Source organism: Pecten maximus, chromosome 10 (assembly GCF_902652985.1).
Source record: "Pecten maximus chromosome 10, xPecMax1.1, whole genome shotgun sequence".
Lineage (NCBI taxonomy): Eukaryota > Metazoa > Mollusca > Bivalvia > Pectinida > Pectinidae > Pecten > Pecten maximus.
This window is the reverse complement of record NC_047024.1, coordinates 9156923-9166408: the sequence shown is the minus strand read 5'-3', so window position 1 is coordinate 9166408 and position 9486 is coordinate 9156923.

The following is a 9486-nucleotide window of genomic DNA, read 5'->3' as shown; positions in this document are numbered from 1 at the left end:
TCGGATGATAATATAATATCATAACACTAGGCTGTGTTGTTAGTTAATCAGCGACATCGATCCAAATCGAGATGCTGTAATGCTTCCGGTGCGAGAATCCATATTTTCTTAGACTCTCTCTGGATGATTATTTCATTTTCAAACGGTATATTAGTATGGATGTGTTCTAACTTATGCCGATATATAAAATCTAGATCATGACAGTGGGTAGTGTTTTCAAACAGGTAATGGAATACGTTTCGTTGAATACCAGATTGTCATACTCTTACTACCATACACGGGAACAGCCTTCTAATCCCCACGGTCCGTGTATGTAGATTACATCATATGATATGCAAAAAGTAAATGTTGATATATAGTATTCTACCATGTTTGCTATGCAACGCCAGTTTTGATTGGTTTAAAACTATGTAATAATACACGGCTCGTGTCAATAATACACGTGAGTCACGGCTGTTACATAAGGGTGTGTGTCTAGCAAGTCGTTGATACAGGTATATCTGTAACTGGTCGTTTGTACAGGTATGCCTGTAACTGGTCGTTTGCACAGGTATATCTGTAACTGGTCGCTTGTACAGGTAGGGTCTGTAACTAGTCGTTGGTACAGGTACATGTATGTCTGTAACTGTTCGTTGGTACTGGTATATATGTAACTGGTCGTTTGTACAGGTATATCTGTAACTGGTCGTTTGTACAGGTACATTGTATGTCTGTAACTGGTCGTTTGTACAGGTATATCTGTAACTGGTCGTTTGTACAGGTAGGGTCTGTAACTAGTCGTTGGTACAGGTATTTCTGTAACTGGGCGTTGGTACATGTATGTCTGTAACTGGTCGTTGGTACAGGTATGTCTGTAACTGGTCGTTTGTACAGGTATATCTGTAACTGGTCGTTTGTACAGGTATATCTGTAACTGGTCGTTTGTACTGGTAAGGTCTGTAACTAGTCGTTGGTACAGATATTTCTGTAACTGGTCGTTTGTACAGGTATGTCTGTAACTAGTCGTTGGCACAGGTATATCTGTAACTGGTCGTTTGTACAGGTATGTCTGTAACTGGTCGTTTGTACAGGTATGTCTGTAACTGGTAGTTGGTACAGGTATATCTGTAACTGGTCGTTTGTACAGGTGTATCTGCAACTGTTGGTAGAGGTATGTATGTAACTGTTGGTACCGGTATATCTGTAACTGGTCGTTGGTACAGGTATATCTGTAACGGGTCGTTTGTACAGGTGTATCTGCAACTGTTGGTAGAGGTATGTATGTAACTGTTGGTACAGGTATACATGTAACTGTTGGTACAGGTATATCTGTAACTGTTCATTGGTACAGGTCGTTTGTACAGATATCTCTGTAACTGGTCGTTTGTACAGGTATGTCTGTAACTGGTCGTTTGTACAGGTATGTCTGTAACTGTTGGTACAGGTATGTCTGTAACTAGTCGTTTGTTCAGGTATGTCTGTAACTGGTCGTTTGTACAGGTATGTCTGTAACTGGTCTTTGTACAGGTATGTATGTAACTGGTCGTTTGTACAGGTATGTCTAACTGGTCGTTGGTAAAGGTATGTCTGTAACTGGTCTTTTGTACAGGTATGTCTGTAACTGGTCGTTGGTACAGGTATGTCTGTAACTGGTCGTTTGTACAGGTATGTCTGTAACTGGTCGTTGGTACAGGTATGTCTGTAACTGGTCGTTTGTACAGGTATGTCTGTAACTGGTCGTTTGTACAGGTATGTCTGTAACTGGTCGTTGGTACAGGTATGTCTGTAACTGGTCGTTTGTACAGGTATGTCTGTAACTGGTCGTTTGTACAGGTATGTCTGTAACTGGTCGTTTGTACAGGTATGTCTGTAACTGGTCGTTGGTACAGGTATGTCTGTAAATGGTTGTTTGTACAGGTATGTCTAACTGGCCGTTGGTACAGGTATGTCTGTAACTGGCCGTTGGTACAGGTATGTCTGTAACTGGTCGTTGGTACAAGTATGTCTGTAACTGGTCGTTGGTACAGGTATGTCTGTAACTGGTCGTTTGTACAGGTATGTCTGTAACTGGTCGTTTGTACAGGTATGTATGTAACTGGTCGTTGGTACAGGTATGTCTGTAACTGGTCGTTTGTACAGGTATGTATGTAACTGGTCGTTTGTACAGGTATGTCTGTAACTGGTCGTTGGTACAGGTATGTCTGTAACTGGTCGTTTGTACAGGTATGTCTGTAACTGGTCGTTGGTACAGGTATGTCTGTAACTGGTCGTTTGTACAGGTATGTCTGGAACTGGTCGTTGGTACAGGTATGTCTGTAACTGGTCGTTGGTACAGGTATATCTGTAACTGGTCGTTTGCATAGGTATGTCTGCGAGTATTTGTTAGTAGGCCTGTTGATTTGTTATTTCTAACTTGGTTATCATGTTGAGAGGTTGCCTCACTTGATTTGATCTAGATACACTCGGCCACTTGGTATTACTTGACCTAGATACTCGGTTAGAGACGAAGATGTAAAGGAGTCGTTTAATATTCCGAAAAAAACTTAGGTCCTTACTTTCTGCACTTGTTTGAAGTGTCAAGTTCTGTGTTCATATGTATTTTCTTTCTCGAGTTAAACTCCGTTATATATATATCCACACATATGATGAGTGTACGTTCATGCATAAAAAAATCGGCAAGCTGACAATGTGTTTTAATTAACTAGATGTACCTTTTACCTTACATTTTAATTCAATGTCCATCAACGGCATAACATAGAGGCTTGGGTGAGAAGGTTCACAGTTACAGGTAAAATTGTTTTAATGCCAAATTAATTTATGTTGCTAAAATCGCAGGTGAAGTGCCAATTCTAAATACGAACGTTTAATGATTCTTATCTTATATGTTAATTATCTGAATAAAAATAACAATGATGTTGGTGGTTGTCTAGTTTGTATCAATATGGTAAGTACATATATTGTATCCCTTCATTCGAAGACGGAACATAATAATGCAGTTAAATATCTGCATTAAGAGTATCTTATCAGTAACTATCAAATATATTGACCAATCAGAATGCTACTTTCATCGCATTGAAATTCGATATTTTTCTCCGATACAAAAGGGGAAAAATAAAAATAAAAATGTAGCATCTGGTATTTTTTCTGCATTGTTGCTGTATACCTCGTGTGTATTTTTTAATCAAATACACTTTTGAAAAGTTTGGTTAGCAAATCTTCTCAGTTAACAACAGAAAACGCTGAGATTGCGTCGAGTAAGCCGCTCTATAAAATAGTATTGTCTTGATGTCAAATACGTTTTTATTTTCACTGAAAAAACATCGATAGTCTGCACTCGTAGTTTATACATGATCTATTCAACAATGACAATGACAATATTTTATTCTCATAAACATATAAAGGAACAAAACCATCCCATGTGTAGCTACAAACTTGTGAAAGGTTTATACTAGCGATGTTTTAAAGTAAAATGCATATTAACAAAACGTAATCAAGCAATCCCCGGGTCATAAAATGGAAAATGCACGGCGCATTTATCAAAACGTCACAAAAGTGAAGTCTACGTACTTGATGCTAAAAAACGAAATAATTGAGTGGTTTGTTATGGTTGGCCAGTTAGAGCCACCTCATAATCTCGCGACCTCGCAATCTCGACCTAAAGTCGAGGTCGCGAAATCGCGAGATCTCTAGGCGAGGTCGCGAGGTTCCTCGCCTCGCGATCTAGCGACCTCACAATCTTGACCTAAAGTCGAGGTCGCGAGTGACAATGGTGACTTTTCTATCGAAATACAGATAGAAAGTCAATAGTAAGGATTTTGCCAACCTGGCTCTTAAATCATCATTCTAACACATACTTATTAAGCAATACGGTTTTAATATTTGATGCAACTGACTTTATCGAACTTTTGAATTCAAGGGGAAAACAGCTGTCAAATACTCAGACCGGTTATGGCTTATATAACTTTCACCTAATTGTTATAATTCCCCTAACATCTCTCTATTTAAGGACATATCTTTCTCTGTAATACAAAGTACTGAAGGGATTTAAAAGCTATATTAATACAAGGCTAAGGGTATAATAACTACTTGTATGGTATGATACTAATATGAATTTGTGTGTGACGGTTAAGTATTCTAGATAAATCTATTCATATTGTTCGCACAATATACATGCATTTCATGAAAATTATTTAATCAATTTTTCATTAGATGTTGTGTTGTATACATGTATAATTATTGCAACTTCAGAATGCTGTTTCTTGAATAATGGTTTTAGAAGCAACATTTTGATTAAGATAGTGTAGAGTACCATTGATATTATTAGATTCATTTACAAAAGGTAAAATATCTTTGATATAAAGGTCCATTCCTTTATTCCATCTACAGCATTCCGATTTTTCAACTTCGGAATTGTTTAAGGACCTTGAATATCCTAGACATTTTACCTTATGCATTAACGCTTATTTCAGTACGCAAGTGCAAAAAGACATGTCTCCTTACACGAGGTCGTGAGGTGAGGCGCGAGGCGAGGTCGTGAGGTGAGGCGCGAGGCGAGGTCGCGAGATGGCAAGGCGAGGGACCTCGCGACATCGCCTGGCAACCTCGCCTCGCCGCGTGATCTCGTGACCTCGAATTTAGGTCGAGATTGCGAGGTCGCGAGATTTTGGTTTGGTTTGGAACAGCTAAGGTCATTTAAGGACGGCGTGCAACATGCATGCGTGCAGTGAGTGCGTATGTGTGTTCTGGGAGGCTGCAGTATGTCCGTGTTAAGTCTCCTTGTGATAGGCCGATTTGTAGTGCTACCTCACTGAAGCATACTGCCGAAGACACCCAGCAGCACACCCCACCCAGTCACATTATACTGACAAGGAGCCAACCAGTCGTCCCACTCCTAATATGCTGAGCGCTAAGCAGCAGCAGCAACTGCCATTTTTAAAGACTCTGGTATGTCTCGGCCAGGGGACAGAAAACCCAAAGCCTTCCTCACAGGGGCGAACGCTCAACTAAAGGCCAAAAGTGAGGCAGTGTCAAGGGAGACATTAGGAAGAAAAAAAGTTGTTCATAAAGAAGAGAAAAGATAAGATCCCAAATTTAGTCGCCTCTTACGATCATGCAACGGGGGCGCGATTACGAGGTGGCCCTAATTATAACTGGCCAGCATAGTTTGTATAATAATTATAGCCGTGGGCCACCATAGCTTGTAGCCTACAAGTATCGTGTCCTCTCTTAAAACCTGACCTTCCACTTGGTGCAGTAGTCAATAGTTGAAAAGAGATACCATCAAAAACACGTATTAATACCGCATGCGTCTGCATCTGGCAATGACAATTGTTTATTCTCGTAAGCAGTGTAGAGAATATATGAACATTAACAAATGGATAACAATAATGTATGGTAAAACAGGATGGAATTCAATATTGTGAATTAATTATCTCATAATATGATGATATTATATATCAATGATAAATTTAGCCAATGAAATAAGTTCATTTTGTGTTACGTAATTGAATAATGTATGAATCTAAATGTCTTTGATGTATCATAATAATATCTAGACATAAATGTCCGTCTGCTATTGAGTACAAGTTGTTGGTCAGAGTTAAATAAACAATAAAAATGTTAGTAATTACAGGGACGTACATATGTCCCGGGTATTCACACAATTAGCCCCTTACACCTACTATATCAATAGTTGTAGTAAAGGCTTTACTATCTTATAAATAGTAACCACATGCAGACGCCTGTCTTAATGTCAATTATTGATGTTAGAGCAGAAATGTAAATGCTACAATTGAACAGACAATACACATAATATGGAAACGATTTGTTTAAAACAGACTTAAATCGAAGTAAATTATGCCTGTTAACTGTTCATGGTACATACAGTATACTATATACCAGGCAGTAGCTGGTACGTATATATTTACATAATAATGTACTCAATAAACCGTGTGTATAAAAAACACCCGTAAATGTAACTAAAGAAATCTTAATGAATGGACACTTTGATAAAATACATCAGGCACAAATTAAGTTAAAAAATACAGCACCGCTTTAAGTGACCGATCACTCTCCAATATATATATATATGTTCGTGAATTATTATGTGCTATATATGTATGTTTTGTATCCAAGTGTACAAATAAGCTTTAAGGCCCTCGGAATAAATCTGAATCGAGTTGAATTGACAACTATGCTTAGAATATGAATCATAGCCCAACTCATACAAGTGAATTTGGTCAAAGTTTCCAGTAGAAATTTATTACGTGTATAATCTTTGCTCAAATTCCGCCATATTGCAGTGTCTCCTGTTGGTTACAGTTAATTGCACACACATCAATCGTCTGTTTTGGAAGCAGGTGTGTCTTTTTCCACACATATGTGTTCTCCGCATATCGAACCTCTCCATAGGCCTTGGTCAGTCATACACGCGATGTCCCGACAGCCGGGTACACACAAACAGCAGGGGAAAACAAGTCCTAGTCCACACCACAGACAATACAGACCCATCATACGAGCAAGTCCTTTATCCCAGGGGTAGTACCAACGCGGGTCCGCTCCGTTGTCACAGCAATGGGGCAAGCAGCAGAATGATTGCGCGTGAATGTCACTGTCCACATAGGAAACATTATCGCCTTCCGCTGGGAGGGGCTGCTGAGTCGTCACTCTCGAGCTGTCGTCCATGTGGCCGACTCACGTGTATATTTTATGTATATCTGATCACGCGTATTCACTTCCTGTCAATACTTTTGTACAAACTATAGTATTGCTGATTAAGTCATTCCATATGCACTTAACAAGTCCTTATTACTACCTCATCGCAGATTCACTCGGATTTCACTACACCGGTTATTTGTTGTGATCACGTGATCCACCCAGGTAACACTAAAAGGTAACACGAATGTATATAGGACGGGTGGCAGAAGAAGGAATCCGAAAGTGTTTCTGTAGTGTTTGTCTATACAATTTAAAAGCACATTGACATACATGTATATACTCCACAGAATCTATAATTTACTTGTGCATACTGACATTATATAACGTTTTATTACAGAATGGGTCCATATATATATATAGTTGGTACTACGGATATGTAGATAACTTTTTCGTCCGCTGAAAGTCTGTAATTAATATTGGACATATAGTCCGGCAATATAAGAAGATAATAAATCAACTATTTACGGACATTGCTTATCATCGTTGTTCTGTGAGTCAATCTTCGTAACCGGATACACTGCATATACTACTTGTATAATCTAAATTTAATTATTCCATGACGTACCTTTAACACAAATAAACATAATTATACATAGGCTATTTTGTTTAATTAATATACATGTAGTTTATATATATATATATATGTCTTTATTTTACATTAGGCAATATTGCCTTTGAGCAGATACAAAACAATTACAATCTATGGTGGAAATTTGATGTACAATTGAGTAGTAATACTTTAATAAGTACAATAAGGAACAGTAATAATTTAGTTAGCATATGCATATAACAATCCAACAAAACCAATTTAGTAAGCGAAGGGTACTCGAACATTGCAAAAAGAATCAGTTAAATAATTTGTCATTTCTTATTTTATTAGCTTTGTAAATATATATAGCCAAATTTTGAACAATGTTTGTGTCCTCTGACGACATGAGATCAATAAACTTAAATACATTTGGTCTAACATAGTATTTCCTTTTCAAGAACTTTGATCTTATCTCTGTGTATAATGGACATTCCAAAACAAAGTGATATTCATTTTCAATTATAGTAGTACACACACTACAATATCGATTTACTGCAGGAATTGGGTTTGGACGATTCCACCTTCCCGCTTCTATGTTTAATGTATGTGATGATACACGGAACTTTGTGAAAGATTTATGAAATTTCTTAATATTCACAATATCTAAATATTTCTTTTAACCGAATTCATTTGAAAAAAAAAATAACATCTAGCTCTTGGTGAATTAACAAGAGCCGTGTGCCAATCTTGTATGAATATGTCCCGAACTCTTGTTTGGAATAAATTCAAAAAAAAACATTGACATCTGCAACTCCCTGTTCCAGCCAGACATGACCAAAGCCACGAGTACACAACAACACTTTAACTAGTTTTGCCCAATTTGTGGTTCTAGAATATTCAGCTTGAGAATATAATTCACTATATATCTCCTTTACCAGTACATTTTGATTGTGAACCATTTTTAACCAATTTTTAATAATTTTATTATATCTACTAAACTTAAGGGGCAAACAACCAAGTTCCCCATAAGGAAATTATTTTGAGTAGAAGATTTAACTCCTAATATATGCATACAAAATTTCAAATGAAGTCTTTCAATAGCATTTGCCGGATGAAAGCCCCAAACCTCACAACCATAATTCAAAACAGGACCAACTTATTTAATAAATAAATCATACACATGTTTTGGTGATAAATTAACAAACTTTTGTAGATACTTTTCAAGCTGGAACATAGATTTTGAACCTTGACCTGATAAAGTTAACTGTGCTTCAGAAAACTTTTTAACTATCTGCAACACCTTCTCTCCCAGATAAAATCTTAAATCTACTGGGGCCCTTCCACCTTTTCTAAATACCATAATTCTAGATTTCTCCACATTAATTTTCAATTTCCATCGGTTGCAGTAATCTTCTAATATGTTCAAACCATTTTGCAAACTATATCACCGGCAAACAAAAGTATAAATGATTTAAAAAAAACCCACTGTAACTCCCTCGTAACCCTTCAAAATAAGTTTTTGCTCAAGATCATTCACGTACATAGCAAATAAAAAAATCCCCGTCACACACTGGAATTCTTCAGAAACTTCGTTTCCTATTTTTACTCTAGCTTTAACAGATTTATACATTGATTTTACAATATCCAACATCTTGCCTCTGATTCCTAGCTTGATTAGTTTCAACCACAAATTATCTCTTACTATGTTTTACAGGAATATAAATAGCCGTTTTCATCATGAAAATTATCAATACTGACATAGATATACACTAACACAATGATATTATTGTAACTGTTTCATAAAAATTTTTTTTTTTAGATTTATAAACTCTCTGAATTATATAGTTTCTGATTATATACCAATTATAAACTAGGTCATTTAATCTAATTTAAATACCTTTATAATAAAATGTTTTTTTTTATACCCCATCAAAATATTATTGGAGGGATCAGAGACCTATATAGTATATAGGTCTCTGGAGGGATTCATCATTGATTTCAAATCGTTTGGTTATTTCTCAAATCTTACTCGGCACAAGTGTTCTGAAGCAGAGACGTGAATTATATATACACTTGTATATATATATAATTAGTGTACATATGGCGAGCTTTTTTAATATTTAAATACATAATATAGCTTAAGGTAAAATGAATATATAGCAAATGCCATGCTCGTGGTTTTCCAATAAACTGCAATTTTGTGTTTAGTAGATTTTGATAGCACAATATTTCCCGCGAAACCGAATTACATTCGATATTCT